Source organism: Canis lupus, chromosome 18 (assembly GCF_048164855.1).
Source record: "Canis lupus baileyi chromosome 18, mCanLup2.hap1, whole genome shotgun sequence".
Classification (NCBI taxonomy): domain Eukaryota; kingdom Metazoa; phylum Chordata; class Mammalia; order Carnivora; family Canidae; genus Canis; species Canis lupus.
The window spans coordinates 53,782,569-53,798,095 of record NC_132855.1 but is presented as its reverse complement, the minus strand read 5'-3'; the positions used below and the strand labels follow the sequence as shown (position 1 = coordinate 53,798,095).

Sequence of the window (15,527 nt, the reverse complement as noted above, 5' to 3'; positions counted from 1 at the left end):
TCGTAAAATACAAGTTCCTTTTTAAAAAGTATAAATGTTTATGCATACAAACTTCATTCTTCATGATTCTGAAAAAGGCTTGGTATAGTTTATCCAAAAGACACCATTTAAGAGTTATTAAGAAAATGTCCATTTAAACTTTGTCAGACAAAATTTTCACATTTACAACCATAGAAATCAGCATGTACGAATTAATCTAAGTACTATGCCTGTATACTAAATACTCTATAAATAGTAGTCTGAATCACCAGATGACCCACACAGAAGTAGCTCTTTTAGCTTCTTTTAAAAATACATGCCCAAAGGGGACCTGGGTGGCTCAGTCTGTTAAAGCCTCTGACTCCTCGCTCAGGTCATGGTCTCAGGGTGGTGAGATCGAGCCCCATGTCAGGCTCTGCACACAGCACAGAGTCTGCTTGGGATTCTCTCTCCCCTCCATCTCCCCCTCCCTGGATCGCTCCTTCTCTCACAAATAAGTCAATCTTTAAAAAAAAAAAAAAAAGCATGCCCAAAATTCCAGTGAGCAACCCAAGCCATAAAACTGTATTCCTTTATCAGAATCACTCATTCCCCTTTTCTCCCTGACAACTTCCCCAAAACACACACACACAAACACACACACATATCCCTCCTTTAACAGACCTGGTTTCATCAAGAAATTCTCTGATAGTGCAAGAACAGTTTGATAAGGCAGGCTACAAGGTCTGGGATTCTAGAAGAGATCCCATATGGTACAATTATCTTCTAAGAGACTGCTTTTGGTGACAGAATACAGATTTGCCTCAAGGGTCACAAATGTGGTAGGCCTGCCTTATTCACCTCCTAGTTTTTGTCTTTCAAAAATATATTAAAAGCTCTCTTTAAAGTTGTATTTCTGACTTTTCTTCAGTTCATGTAATAAATGTTCCTATTTTAGGCACATAGACATGGTGACAATGCAAAAAACAACAACAAAAGAAGACCATATGATGAAATGTGTTTGAAGCTTTGATAACTAAACTGCATTGAGTGGGGTCACAAATTTATTAGCCTAATTCTGAACTGCACTTCAGAAAAAATATATCTTCAAGGCATATATAATCCACTTATTTTTCTTGAGCAAAAATTCATTTTCCAAATTTTGTCCACATTACATTGAAATAACTTTAGACAAAGCATTCTTGTTGCGCCAAGATTAAAAGTTTCCAATAACTCAATGTGGCTGTAATCTTCTGGAAGCACCTGAAATTTATTTGTTTCACCTTCTTTTACTATTTCTTTTCCAGCCCATTCACTTTAGGAGAATATTGATGGACAGAAGTTCTAACTGAAAAGCCCAGAAAGTGGGTAATCCATCCCCTAGCTAATAAGAAAGGAACTATGGATACATAATGCACAAAATTAACATGTATCCAGAGCCTTAAAAAAAAAAAAAAAAGAAAAGGCAAACAATGATTGGACTTCGTCTAAATAAAATGTTTCTAAAATAAGCTTAACAATAGGTTTCTTTTTCATTGCTATTTTACTAGACATTTATGGAAAATTACATTTGGGTAAACTCAGGCTGAAAACACTAGCTTTAGCTCTCAAGGAAAACATAAAGAACAGAGAGAAAACTTTCTAATGCCCCCCCCCTTTTTTTAAAGACTGGCATTTATTTTTAAGACTGATTTTCCAACTACATATACATATATATGTGTGTATATATATATATATATATATACACACACACACTATATATATAGTATGTATATATACACACACACACACACACCCAAACACACATATAATTATATAATTAATAAGCATCACACACAGTCACTCACACACATATTTAAATTCAAATATCACATTTCCTGGGCTAATTACAATCCCAGAGAGAGTGCACTGAAATTCCTGAGGTTAGAGCAGACACTTCTGAGACTCAACAACCCAGAGTTCCCGCTTTACACTCCAATTCTCCCATTTTTCACAGTGGCACGAAGTGGATGAACAAGACCACTGCAGCACAAAGCACTGGGATTGCCTAAAGAGATCTGACAGAAGCTGAACATATGCAAGAACTTCCTGTTCTCCATAGGACTGGAGGGAGGGTGTGCTTCTAAAGGCCCTTCCAAAAACCAAGTCAATGTCTTTTCAAATACTTATGAAAAAATTTTTAATTTGAAAAATTACTGTTCATCATTATTCCCCAACATTTACTGAATGCATTATTTATAAGAAGTATAAAAAATTTAATTCCAGACCCCCAAGGAGCTTAAATTTCCCTTAAAACAGTCACTCATTTGTGATTATTTCACATAAAATACTTCTTGAAAACAACCCAGGGGGCTGCTTGAACTCACAGTATACAATGCAAATTCAGGTATTTAAATCACCAGGAGTTTGTCTTCAGCTCCCTAACAAAATTAGAGATGGAAGTATATTTGTGATTTAATAAAAAGAAACCGACAATTTTGGGTTCCATTGGAATACACATGAATTGGGAGAGGAACCTGAAATCCTTTCTTCTTTAATCCCTTCTAGATCTGGATAAGTGCTCTCATTATCTCCTGCTTTTAGAGTTATTTCCTAAATCCAAGAGCTAAATTTCCTTAAAATCGCCTAAGAAATCTACTTCTATGAAAACTCTTGGCCTGAAGATGATTGGGGGGGTGGGGGTGCTGAGAATATGATCACTAACTACTAAGCAAAAAGTCATTTTCTCTCATACATTGAGTCTGAGATGGGGGGAGGGAAACAGCAGATAGGATGAAATCAAAGGACTTTAAGTAAGGATGTGCCAAAAAATAGTAAGTAGTACTTCTTGTCTTATTTTTTGTCTTTGTCATGGACCTAGTCGAAAGTCACATCTAACTCCTGTCAGAAGAAGAAAAAAAAAGTCCTTTGACACAAACAGTTCTGCACACAATTTAGGAACCCCAGAATATATACATTACATGTGTTAATTGTATGTTTCCTCTCCTGCTCATAGAATAAGGAAATTACACTCGTGCAGATTCTAGTCATATTTTCACTACCTTATGAGATAATACATCAAGAACATTCAAACACAAATCTGGATACTACTACTGAATTTTTAAAACAAAACAAAAACTCGGGGTCTCCAAGGCCCTCCTCCCACCTTTCCTTGAGTAAAGAACAACCCAAGAACTTACTGTTCAATGCCAAAGTAAAGCATTCTTGTTTAAAAGGCTGGACATGAAATAAGAAAAGGATCACTGTGGGCACAGAGGATGCCCTGGGAAAAAAGGTGAGATGCGCGAACCCATTCTCCTGAGCTCTGTCCAAGCTGACAGGTTCACTCACACTGCCTTCACCTTAACAGTTTTTCAAAAACATTGTCTCTACACACTTAAGAAAATGTGAATTTTACTCTCACCACAAAAAGAATTAAGCATAACTGACACCAGCTCTAAGTAAGCAATTAATATATTCTAATCTAACGCTTAAGAATGGATGGAGATCAGGCAACAGCTCCTCCAACAGGCTGGAGCATATTATCATTCGAAGCTCTAAAAATATTAAGATTTTCAAACAACTCCAAGTTCTGATGTGCACAGTCAGATGCCCTGTAGAAACTTTGGCACCAGCAGCAACGACCCAACAGGTGAGACAGGCGGTGGACATCACTGCACAGCGAGGTGGACAACATGCAGGGGCAAACCCTTGAGTTCCCCCGAAAGGCTGGGGCTATGAGATAATACCCAAGCACAAGGCCAGTCAGAGCCTTTACAGTAGCAACAGTTCGTTTCCTTCCGAGGGTCGCGCCACTCCCCCTCTCTTCACCCAGGGGACCACCACCCCAGGCACAGGAAGAACCGAGGCCCCTCCACCGGCGGTATCCCAGCTGGGGAAGAAAACACAATGTCGCTCCTTATTTCTGCGTACAAAAGGACTTTGCGCCCTCCCTCGAACTGCCGCCGCTGCTGCCCGGGCCGCCTCCTAACTTGCAAGAAGGTGGGCAACGCGCCATATTCCAGCGTCCCCCGGTCTACCTGGGTAACAAGCCCACGCCACCCCGGCGGGAGGGAAGCTTCGGAGGCCGCCCGAAGAGCTGCCTCCTCTCCCGCAGAAGACAGCGGCTCCCGCGCCCCGGCCCAGCCAGCCGCGCCGCCCGCGGACCAGACCCGGGAAGGGCCGAGGGGGCGAGCGGGGAGCCGCGGCTCCGGTCCCGCGCAGCCCGCCCACCTCCCGCTCCCGGGCCCGGCGCGCTCTCCCGGGCCTCCCGCTCCCGAGCCCGCGGGAAGGCCGGGCCCGGGCCCCGGGTTCTACGGTGGAGAGTAGGCCGCGGCCCCCAGAGCCTCAGGCGGCGGGGGAGGCCGGAACCCTGGGGCTCTCGGGAGGGCAGCGCCTCCCTCCCGAGCCCGCCAGGACGCCTGGGGCCTACTGCGGCCTGCGCATCCTCGGGGTGGCGGTTTGACTGGGCCGGGCCGGGGCCCCCCGCCCGAGGCGGGCCGAATCCGGCAGAGGCCCAGGCCCGGAGCCGGGGGCGGCAGGGTGCAGGCTGCGGGGCGGGCCGGCCGGCCGGCGGGCGGGCGGCGTGTTGCGGCTGCGCCGGGGCTGAAATAGCTGGAGATTGCGCGGTAGGGCACTCACCTCAGAGCGGCTGCGCTACCGTGGGCCTGCGCCGTGGAGACTGCGACCGCGCCGGCTCCTCGCAGCCTCCTGCCACCAGCGGCAATGGCGAGCGCTGCCGCCTCTGCCGCCGCCGCCGCCGCCGAGGAGGGGGAGGGGAGGGAGAGGAGGCACGCACGCGACGCACGGGCTCAGCTTCCCCGCCCGGCGGCCGCCATGATGGGGAGGTCGGCGCTGCCTCGGCGGGGCGGGCCCGGAGGGGCTTCTGGGCGAGGGTCCCTGCCGGCCCGTGCGGTCTCCTGGAGGCCACATTTAGTTTGAAGGGGCTGGATGGGACCGGAACCTCGGAGGCAACTGGATTAGTCAAGTGTGGACTCTCGGGAGAGTGGCGCGGGCAGCCCAAGATGGTTGCTAATCTGGAAATAGTAACATTTCTCGCCCCGCAGCCCCGAGAATTCTAGCACCTCCTGAATGAGCCTCGACAGTCGGGAACGGGCTTCCCCGCGTTTTCCTCAGCCTTGGCAGTCGCGCCTTCACCCTTTCTTTGGAATGACCTTTGTTTCCCAAACCCTAACCAGGTATTTAAAAGCAAAAAAATGTATATTGACTTCTAAAACTTCTGAGCAATATATTAACTTATCTGCTCATTCGTTCGTTTGGCAGACATTTCTAGAGGGCCCTTTTCTGTGCCAGTCTTGTTCTGGGCACGCTGGAGATGCACCTGTTAGAAAGATGAAGTCCTTGCTCCCAAGGAGTTTGTACGTGTGCAGGGAGTCAGAAGCAATAGGACCCCCAAGCAGGTGCCTGAGAACGAAGGAGGAGAAGGTAGCAGAAAATCTAATGTTAGAGGCATAGGACAGGTAGCTTTTGTTCTTGGTTTTTAAAAGCGTGCTTAGGAAACTACATGCATCAGAATCACTAGGGCTGATTACTTAAATTCTGGACCCGAATTGGTGTCTCCACAATCATGGCTTGTTAGCCCAGAAAACTGAATTTTTAACAGCCCCCTACTCACACGTCATCCTGGCAATTCTCATGAACGCCATAATTTTAAGAACCATTGCCTTAGGATGCATGGATAGTGCTACCAAATCATCTCTAATCAAGATACTGCAGAAGACTTCATGGTCTCCCTGCCACAGGAATTGCGCTCTCCAATAGATTCTCCGCCCTGTAGCTTGAGCAGTCTTTCAAAAAAGAAAATCATGTCATTTCCCCCACTTACTGGGCTTAATAAGATCCCATTGCTCATAAGTTAAAGCCTCTAAAAATTCTTTGAGTTGGCTTCAGGGCCCTTGGTGACCTCACCCCTGCTGCCATCTTTGACCTCATCTGCCACAGACTTCTCCCTCAGGCTGCAGCCAAATCAGGAAGCTCTCAAGTCATACCAGGCAGGAAGTTCTCCCACCTCATAATTTTTGCAAGGGCTGCTCTCTCTGCACAGAACTTTCTTTACTCTTTAGTCCTTCTCGTTACCTGCTTAAACCTAAATACTTCCTGCTACTTCCTAAGGCCTCAACATTAATGCCATTTCCTCCAAGAAACATTTTCCCATCTCCCTACATGAGCGCTTTGGCTCTTCTATCATCATACCCAGTAATTCTCACCTGTGCTTATTGTGTCAGGCCCTATTTTAAGTCCTTTACACACATTATCCCCTGTCTCATTTAATTCTCAAGGAGAGTCGATGAGGCAGATACTACTGTTTTTATTATCTCATTCTGCAGAGAAACAAGGGCATAGAGAGATTACTTGCCCAAACCCAGACAATAAGAGATGGAGCCAGGTCTGAAATCCATCAGCTTGACCTCAGAGTTGTGCTCTTAACCATTACCAGCATTTTCACATTGCAGGTTGATACCCACTGATGAAGCACAAAATTAACTTAGTGGGTCATGACCAACATTTCATAAAAGAAATAGAAAATCCCAGAGAACATCAAACTTAGTAAGGCTCTTGTTTTGTGAAGCTTTTATTTCAGATACATAAATGTATATACATAGGTATGTGTATTTGTACTGGATTATGATATAAAACACATTTCTTACTGGATTACAGCTGCAAAAAAAGTTTGAAAGCCCTGCATTACTCTTTCTACACAGCACTTCTCAGACCATGGATCCTCAATAATCCAGAAGCTGCAGGAGGGCAGGGATTTCATCTTGTTCATGATTGTATACCAGCATCTCATGCAATGCCTGGCTCATAGTACACTTTCTTTTTTTTTTTTTTTTTTTTTTTTTTTTTTTTTTTTAATTTTACAAAGCTCTTTACAGTTTTTTTTTAAGTTTTATTTATTTATGATAGGCACACAGTGAGAGAGAGAGAGGCAGAGACACAGGCAGAGAGAGAAGCAGGCTCCATGCACCGGGAGCCTGACGTGGGATTCGATCCCGGATCTCCAGGATCACGCCCTGGGCCAAAGGCAGGCGCTAAACCGCTGCGCCACCCAGGGATCCCCATAGTACACTTTCAATAAACATATAATAAGAGACCTCTGTGTCCACCATCCTCAGACATGCAAGTAATTTTCTTAAGACAAATGACCCTGTGAACCCCAGTTGCTCTGTCCAAAAAGCTCTTCATTCTGGAAAACCAAAGATTGTAGAATCAGTCTCAAAAAAAAAAAAAAAAAAAAAAGCAGAAAAATCTACCCTAAGAGATTAAAAAAACTGGATTCCAATGAAGTGACAGTGATCAGCTTCAGCACAAAGAAGTCAGAAACCGTAGACAGGATAATGTAAGAAGACAACTCTATAAGGTAAGGTGTAGGTAGTAGCCGCATTAAGAAGGGATGACTTGGAGTGCCTGGCTGGCTTAGTCAGTGGAGCATGTGCTCTTGGTGTTAGGATTATGAGTTCAAGCCCTGCAGAGAGCTTAGTGAAAGAAAAAAAAAAAAAAAAAGAGAAATAAAGGAAAAAAAAAAAAAAAAACAAACAAAGAACAAGATAAAGACTTAAGATGATTTAACCTTGAAGCCCAGAGCAAGGATAAAAAGAAACCTAGATATTTGAGAATTTATTGGGAGTTCAGCAGCCTGGGCAATGCAGGAGATTCCCAAGTTGGCCTTGCTTTCAATAAGCTGCCGGTCATTTGACTGACTGATTACCCAGAAAAAAATTACACCGTGTGCTGAGAACCAAATGAGTGGTCCTACAGATAATAAATGCTCCAGACAATCAGATTTGTGGGAAATTTCACAGAGAGATGTAACTTGATTTGGCCTTGAAGAGTGGGCAAGATGCTTATGGGTATAGACCAGAAAGGTGAAGACACTTAATCGGGTGGATTGTTGGGAGGTGTCCAAGTGTATTTAGTAAGTAAAGGAGTAAGGTAAGTCTCACTTAGAGCAGCCTGAATTCAGGCCTGTCCAAGGTGGTTTGCTCACTAGTGGGATACTTGAGAGGAGCTGACCTGTAGGAGGTGTTTAGCTAGAGGGTAGTCTTCGCTTCTAGTGTTGACTGTGTCCCTTGGGGTGGGGTGGGGGGAAAGGCAGAGAATAAGAAGATGAGAAAGATGGCTGAAGCAACTATTTTCACAAGGGACCCTCAGGACCCATTGTGTAAGAGTTCCAAGAGCATTCAGCCTCCCCGTTTCTACTTTGGAATGTGTGTAGCCCCTGCCCCATAAGGATTAACAGGAACTTGGAGCTATGTGAACAATACAAAGGGGTTTTGGTTCTTTGGGGACATCAAGGGCTGGCCCAGGCAGGGTCTACATTTCCAGAGAGCACTGACCCCAGCAGCCACACCCCCATGCTTTAAGACACCACATCATAACATGGCTTCCGGAGTCAGACACTTGGTTCAAAGCCTGGCTATCCCACTTCCTACCTGTGAGACCTTGACAGTCACTCAACATTTTAAGCCTCTATTTCTCTGCCCAAGATGTGGAGATTAAGAGATAATATAAGGGCTCAGAACAGAGCCTGGACCCAGGAAGCACACAGTAAGTGCTAGGTATTATTAGCTCTTCCCAATTACCATTAATCATGCAAATTGCTTGGTACAAAATACAGGTATGATAGATGGTGGCTGTTGTGGTGATGATGATGATGAATAAGTGTTTGTAAGCACCTGTAAATGTCCCTGAGGACTCCCCCAAAAGCTAGGGAGAGCATTCAAGGGATGCCTAGACAAGGGATTTGTGTAAGGGAGCAGTGTTATAAGGTTAGAAATGTCAAGGTGAAGTTTTTTTTATGACTGAGGGCGATTTGGAGAAAGCAGATGGAAAAGACTGTTTACTGTTACTTTATTTAAATTAATATGTCTGTATTCAGGTAACAATTTTTAAAATCTATTTTTCTTTGAGCTGATCTCATCTATTTCAAAATCTAGGAAATTTTAACAATCATCTTCAAAGGACTCTCCTCTCCCTAAACCCAAAGTCTGTTGATGACCCCCTATCATAGGTATTTCCTGCTTCAAACCTGAGCGTCTGTCCTGCCCGTGAGACTTTGAAACTGTGATCAGGAGCTCATGTCATATAGGCACTGCAAATTCAGTAAGTTAAAACCTGACCTCATTATACTTCCCTCAGAGCTGCTCCACCTACTGTGGTCCCTATCTCAATTAATAGTGTCTTTTGGCTCTAACATCTCAGAATCCTTTTTTGTATGATTTCTCAGGTTAGTTCAACACGTATTTATTGGACACCACTCCATACGAAAAGCCGAAGTGCTCTCTAGAAACATGGGCTTTGTCCTTGAGAAAAGACTGATTAATGCTCCTTCAACCCAACTGGAATACACTACTCTTCTTTAAATAACTGTTTCACTCACAGTGTTGTTAGATAAACCACTAAACATTTTAAACAGCATTTATATACGTAATATATTTACTTTGCCTTTAAAATGCTTTTTTTAAATGCCTGATTTAGGGACATCTGGGTGGCTCAGTGGTTGAACGTCTGTCTGCCTTTGGCTCAGGTCGTGATCCCAGGGGGGAGCCCACTTCCCCCTCTGCCTATGTCTCTGCCTCTCTTTCTGTGTCTCTCATGAATAAATAAATAAAATCTTAAAAAATAAGTAAATAAATGCTTCATCTAACAAACAGAATGTCCTCATGTAAATAATAATAATAACAATGATAACTAACTTACTGAGCATTCACTAAAAGTCAGGTACTATTCCAAGCTCCTGTATGAATTCATTAATTCCCTCCCAGCAATGTTGTAAAATAGGTACTATAATTATACCTATTTTGTAGATAAGAAAACTCAGACACAAGAAGTTTAAGTTACTTGCTCCTGGTCAGATATCTAGCAAACCTAATATATTTAAAATCTAATAAATTTTAAAATCAAATATATTAAACTTTAAATAAAGTGAATGTCAGACTTTTTTTTAAAGTAGGCTCCATGGCCAACATGGGGCTTGAACTCACAACCCTGAGATTGAGAGTCATATATTCTACAGACTGAGTCAGCCAGGTGCCCCCAAACTCTCTTTCAATACTATTTGCAAACTAGTAAAGATCTCTGAAACAAGTATAAAATCAATCACTGAATTATATATTTTACATTGGAATCACAGGCTAGTTTATCAGATCCTCTGATATAATAAATTGTATCTTACAAACATTAAAAATACCAAATTACACAGAATATTATTAGAGTTAACACAAAGATACACATTCTGTGAATTTATTCCATCATCCTCATATTTAATTCTGAATCTTTTAGGATTAAATATCATTTACCATCCCAAGCAATTAAGGTTAGTTTCTCAAGCCGATTGAGCTTGCCTCTGCAAAAGAATGAGGATGCCTGTCTCAGCAGGCTGAGATTGCTTTTGGCCAAGGTATCAGATTCTTCTGCCATCACTGTGAACACCCAAATCCCTTCAATATAATCTGTGTCAACAGAGTTCTCCTAGACCCTCCCTACCTCACAGATTAGATTCCCCCTGGTACCTAACCTAGTTCTTTCTGGACTCATTGATTAGGTTATGAGGTAGATAAAATTCGGGTGACCATCAGGTCCTTCTTCCCTTAATTAGATCCAAATGATCTCTTTATTGGATGATTACATTTGGCATCCTTTTCCAATTCTTTCCCTATCTGCCTCAATCCTAAAGTCATTCTAATGACAAAAAACGTAGATTGAGCCAGGCTGTAGAGGGTCCTAATGGCCTTCTTAAGAATTGGTTCTTTTTTTTTTTTAATTTTTATTTATTTATGATAGTCACACAAAGAGAGAGAGAAAGAGAGGCAGAGACATAGGCGGAGGGAGAAGCAGGCTCCATGCACCGGGAGCCCTACGTGGGATTCGATCCCGGGTCTCCAGGATCGCGCCCTGGGCCAAAGGCAGGCGCCAAACCGCTGCGCCACCCAGGGATCCCAAGAATTGGTTCTTAATTCAGGGCAACAATTGGCTTTTGACAATTTTGACCAAGACACTTACAAGGTCAGAATAGTGTAGATTCACCAGGAATCCAAATACGAACTGAGCCACTGATCCCTAGAAGGCACTCAAGGCTCCCCACTTCTTGACCCTCTTTAGGGTGGAGTCAGGATGGTGAGCAAGAAATTTCACCCCACACCAAACTCATACCCACATCCACAAAGGAAGATAAAACTTGCTGAAATTGGAGAATATGGCATAAGGTACATTTTCGAGGGTAGAGCCTTTAAAAGGTAGGAGGTTTAACACTAATAGGTACAGTCTTCCATTGTCAACATATCCTGAGTGGTAACAGGGCTGTCCTTGCCCTACTTGGAGGCACCCAAGCCAGCATCTTCTTTCTCCTTCTAGGAAATTTCCAGGCCCTGGAGCTATAGCCCCACCTATAACAGCTTGTACAGCCCCAGCCTTTGGGCAAAGAAGCTGCAAATTTGTCTTTCTGTCCAGTTTCCCTGGTAAGGCTGACTTTTTGCGCCACTAGGAAGTAAAGTTCTAAGACTCATGTTTGGGCATCAAGTGGGGGGAATAGACAGAAATGACCAGAGTCCAGCCTGTCTTTCCTGACTTCTGCATTGTGGTTTGAGGTCAAATACCCAGCTAATAATAAAGTTCTCTTTTGCCTGGTTGTGTGATTGTTCATTTTCCTTATATTTCCTCCAGGGATCTCTTAGGTAGAGGAAATGGCTGGCTAAGACAGGATTCAGGCATTCCCAGATCTCCAACAAGATATCTTCTCTATACCATCTAAGGAACAGTCCTCAGAAGATATTCTGAACTCCTGAACAGACCAAAATTAGGCTGGAAATGCTTAAAAGGAATGAAAAACCAATGGGGGAAGTAAAAGAAAATTCAATACTGCTTGGTAACTAATCAGATACTGAGGGAATAGGAAGGCAAAGGTCAGAGGTAATTCCAGGGTTTTAAGAGCTAGATGACAGAAAGATGGTAGTGTCATTGACAGTCATCTAAAGGGACAGCCAATTTAAAAGGAAAGAGGATGTTTTTGGTTTCAGACAGATTGAGTGACGGGTGGGAAGCCATATGTTTTGGGCACAGGCAGTAGCATGGAGTGGAGGTGGGGAAGGCTGAGGCAGAGCAGTCAGGCATGAATGCAAACTGGTGGTGCCTGTGGCATAGAAGGGAGGAAAGGATTTGAGAGACATCAGGAAGAAAGCTTAATCAGGGCTTGGAAACTGATTAGATCTTGAGGGTAATGGAGCAAGTGAATTGTCCAGTAACTCCTTAATACTAACATTAATAGCTTTAGACAGTTACTCTTTTTAAATATCATTCACTCATTTATTCAAGAAGTACCTTGTAACAGTCACCTTTGGATGTGACTTGCTTAATCAAGAGATTCCCCTTCTCTGGAAACTGCCTCCAGTCACAGAAATGGTCCCCAGAAGTCAAAACCCTCACCCTCCATTGCTGACTGACAGAGGCATGCATTTAACCCAAGCTATGCTAGGATATTCTCTGTCCTGGGAATTTAGCATGTTTGGCTAAGAGACATAGACTGGAATCCTACTGGAGCTGAGTCACATTAATGGTGTAGTTAGAGGGCAGCCCGGGCGGCTCAGTGGTTTAGTGCCGCCTTCAGCCTGGGGCATGATCCTGGAGACCCGGGATTGAGTCATCCTCCCCCACCCCCGTTGGGCTCCCTGCATGGAGCCTGCTTATGTCTCTGCCTCTCTCTCTCCATGTCTTTCATGAATAAATGAATTTTTAAAAAATGGTGGAGTTAGAGATGGGGTGCCTGGGTGGCTCTGTTGGTTAAGCGTCCTTCAGCTCAGGTCATTATCTTGGGGTCTTGAGATTAAGCTCCACATGGGACACCCCGCTCAGCTAGGAGTCTGCTTGTCTCCCTTTCCCTGCCCCCACCCCATTTGTGCTCTCTCTCTCTCTCTCAAATAAATAAAATCTTTAGGGAAAAAATGATGGAATTAGAGAAAAGATCCACAAACACCACTGAGGTCCCCAAGGCTGTAATATCCCCCTAGTGACTTCTGGCCACAGATGATTAGTCTAAAAGCAGGTACCTAACTCAAGTTGGCTAATCAGATCCTTTCCTGGAGATTTTGAAATTGGAATCGAGATCGATCTCTCTATATATATCTTTCTCTCTACCTCTGTCTCTCACTTTCTCTCTAACTTTACAACTTTTCTTAGCTTTGGGAGCTGTAAGTGGAGGCCATTTACCACCAAATGAACTGGGGAACAGAGACAGTCCATCAGTAAGTAGGAAAAGCAGGCAAAAGAGAGAATGTTCCAGGATCCCTACAGTGCCCTAGTCTCTCATTTTCTTCCTGATATTCACAGGATCCCTGCCGATGGGTTTCCTAAATTCCTGAATATTCTCCTAATAAATTGCCGTTTTTGCTTAAAGGACTTTGAGTAGAGTTTCTGATGAGTAGACACTCCCAACCTAAAGAGTTCTAGCAAATACATATCTGTATGTATGAGGCTCTGGGCAAGACACCACAGATTTGCTATGGATCAGGCATGGTTCTGTACTCAAGTTACTTAGAGCAGTGGGAAGAAGATACATTCTGTTATCAATAACTACGATACAGGTAAGAAGAGAAAAGCCATTAGAGATGTACAAAGTCCCTCTTTGGGGACTTAGAGGAGGCCCTGCTAAGAGCAGGGCTGGACTAGAACAAGGCAAGCAAGGAGCCACTGACTCTCAGGGTTATGTTAGTGCAGACTTGGCACTTCCACAAACCTGAGAGTGAGTGCTTCCTTAAACTTTGCATCATAGGCACCTTTCTGGGCTCATCCCATTTCTGTCCATGGCTAAGAGTGAGGGTCAGGAAGACTTCATAGGTTAATACTTGAGCTGGACCTTGGGGAAGAAAGAGTTGAACTTAGTGGCAAGGCCATATAACTCGAGGTGAAGTTAACATAAAAAATACTCCCATGAGAACACAAAAGGGTTGCTCTAGAATCATCAGACTCTCAAGTACGGCTTAATATACAGAGCATGAAGGAGGAGGGGACAGTAAGAAAAAAAGAGGAAACACAGAATAAGATTCTGCAGGCAACAAGAGAATAATGGTGACTGTTAAGCTGGGAAGTGACATAATCAGAGCGGTACTTAAGAAGATTAATGGAACAGAATAACCTGAACTAACAAGGAAGGGCTAAGGTCAGGGCAAACAGTTAAAGGCTATTGTTAAAGGCTATTGTGTTAATCCAGGTAGAAAGGTGAAAGTCTAAACAAACTGGCACTGGGAAAATAATACACAATTAATATAACTTAAAATTGGTTGTTGGAGGGGATCCCTGGGTTGCTCAGCGGTTTAGCGCCTGCCTTCGGCCGAGGGAGTGATCCTGGAGCCCCTGGATCAAGCACCTGGATGAGTCCCTTGTCGGGCTCCCTGCATGGAACCTGCTTCTCTCTCTGCCTGTGTCTCTGCTTCTCTGTCTCTATGTCTCTCATGAATAAATAAATAAAATCTTTAAAACAAAAGTTGTTGTTGGAGATGAGGGAAGAGAGGAATTAGAAATACTGGTCAACTGTGCACCTATAACAAAGGATGAAAAAGCATTTGATGCAATGATGTCCAAAATATATACATGAAAAATGCAAGTGGAACTGTGTATATGGTATGCTATTTGTATTTGCTTAAGTTTTGCCTGGTTTGTTGTTGTTGTTGCTGCTGTTGAGGTATAATTGACCTATATCTTTATATTAGTTTCAGGTATACAGCTTAATGATTTGATATTTGTATATATTATGAAGTGGTCACCACAGTAAGTCTAGTTACCATCTGTTACCATACAAAAGTTAAAAACAACTTTTTCTTGTGATGAGAACTTTTAACATTTACTTTCTTGGCTACTTTCAAATATACATTACAACTTTATACACTACAGTAACCATGCTGTATATTATGTCCCCATGGCTCATTTGTTTTGTAACTGGAGGTTTGTACCTCTTGAGCCCCTTCACCCATTTAGCCCACCTCCCAACTCCTCCCATAATTTGTAATTTTAAAAGGGAAAACGTAAATAAACATACTTCTTACATATTCAAAATATAGGCATATATCCTTAAAGGAATATGCACAAGACTGGCATTAGTGGCCTGTTGAGAGGGGAAGTGGATAATTGGCGTTCTGTAGTGGGAGAGCCTTTTCAATGTTTATCAGTGAACCTTATGAATTTTACCATTTAGATTCGGTACCTGGTAAAAACAATTCCTTAAAATTGCTGAACAAAAACAATCCCAAAGCCCAAAGATGAAGTTAAAGTATGGAGCTAGTGACAATAGCTTCATTAACAAAATAAAGACAAGAAGATAAGTTCATTAGAGAAAAAAAAATGTGTTTCAATTATGACATACTGAGACTGAGATGCCAATTGTACATACATCCAGTTGGAGGCTTCCAGCTCGCAGTGGAGGAGGGGAGAGCTAACAAACAAAAGGTCATGAAAGACCTTTGCCAGAATAGTCACTGGAATGGAGCAAACAGAAACCACAATTCATGGGGTGCCTGGCTGACTGAATCTGCAGAGCGTGTGATTTTTGATCTCAGGGTTGTAAGTTCAAGCCCCATATTGGG

The 15,527-nt window shown here is 43.2% G+C and overlaps 1 protein-coding gene across 6 annotated transcripts in view; it reads right to left on the bottom strand.

The window, feature by feature from the left end:
- Positions 1-4,726, bottom strand: part of NRF1 (nuclear respiratory factor 1) — a 135,886-nt gene extending 131,160 nt beyond the window's left edge. For 3 of the 6 annotated variants that reach the window (XM_072784540.1, XM_072784549.1, XM_072784547.1), the window contains exon 1: positions 4,579-4,726. The gene's annotated coding sequence lies outside the window, so the exon portion shown is untranslated. The remainder of the gene's footprint in view (positions 1-4,578) is intronic. The other 3 variants (XM_072784544.1, XM_072784541.1, XM_072784542.1) reach the window with 2 other exon arrangements.
- Positions 4,727-15,527: the final 10,801 nt, after the last annotated feature.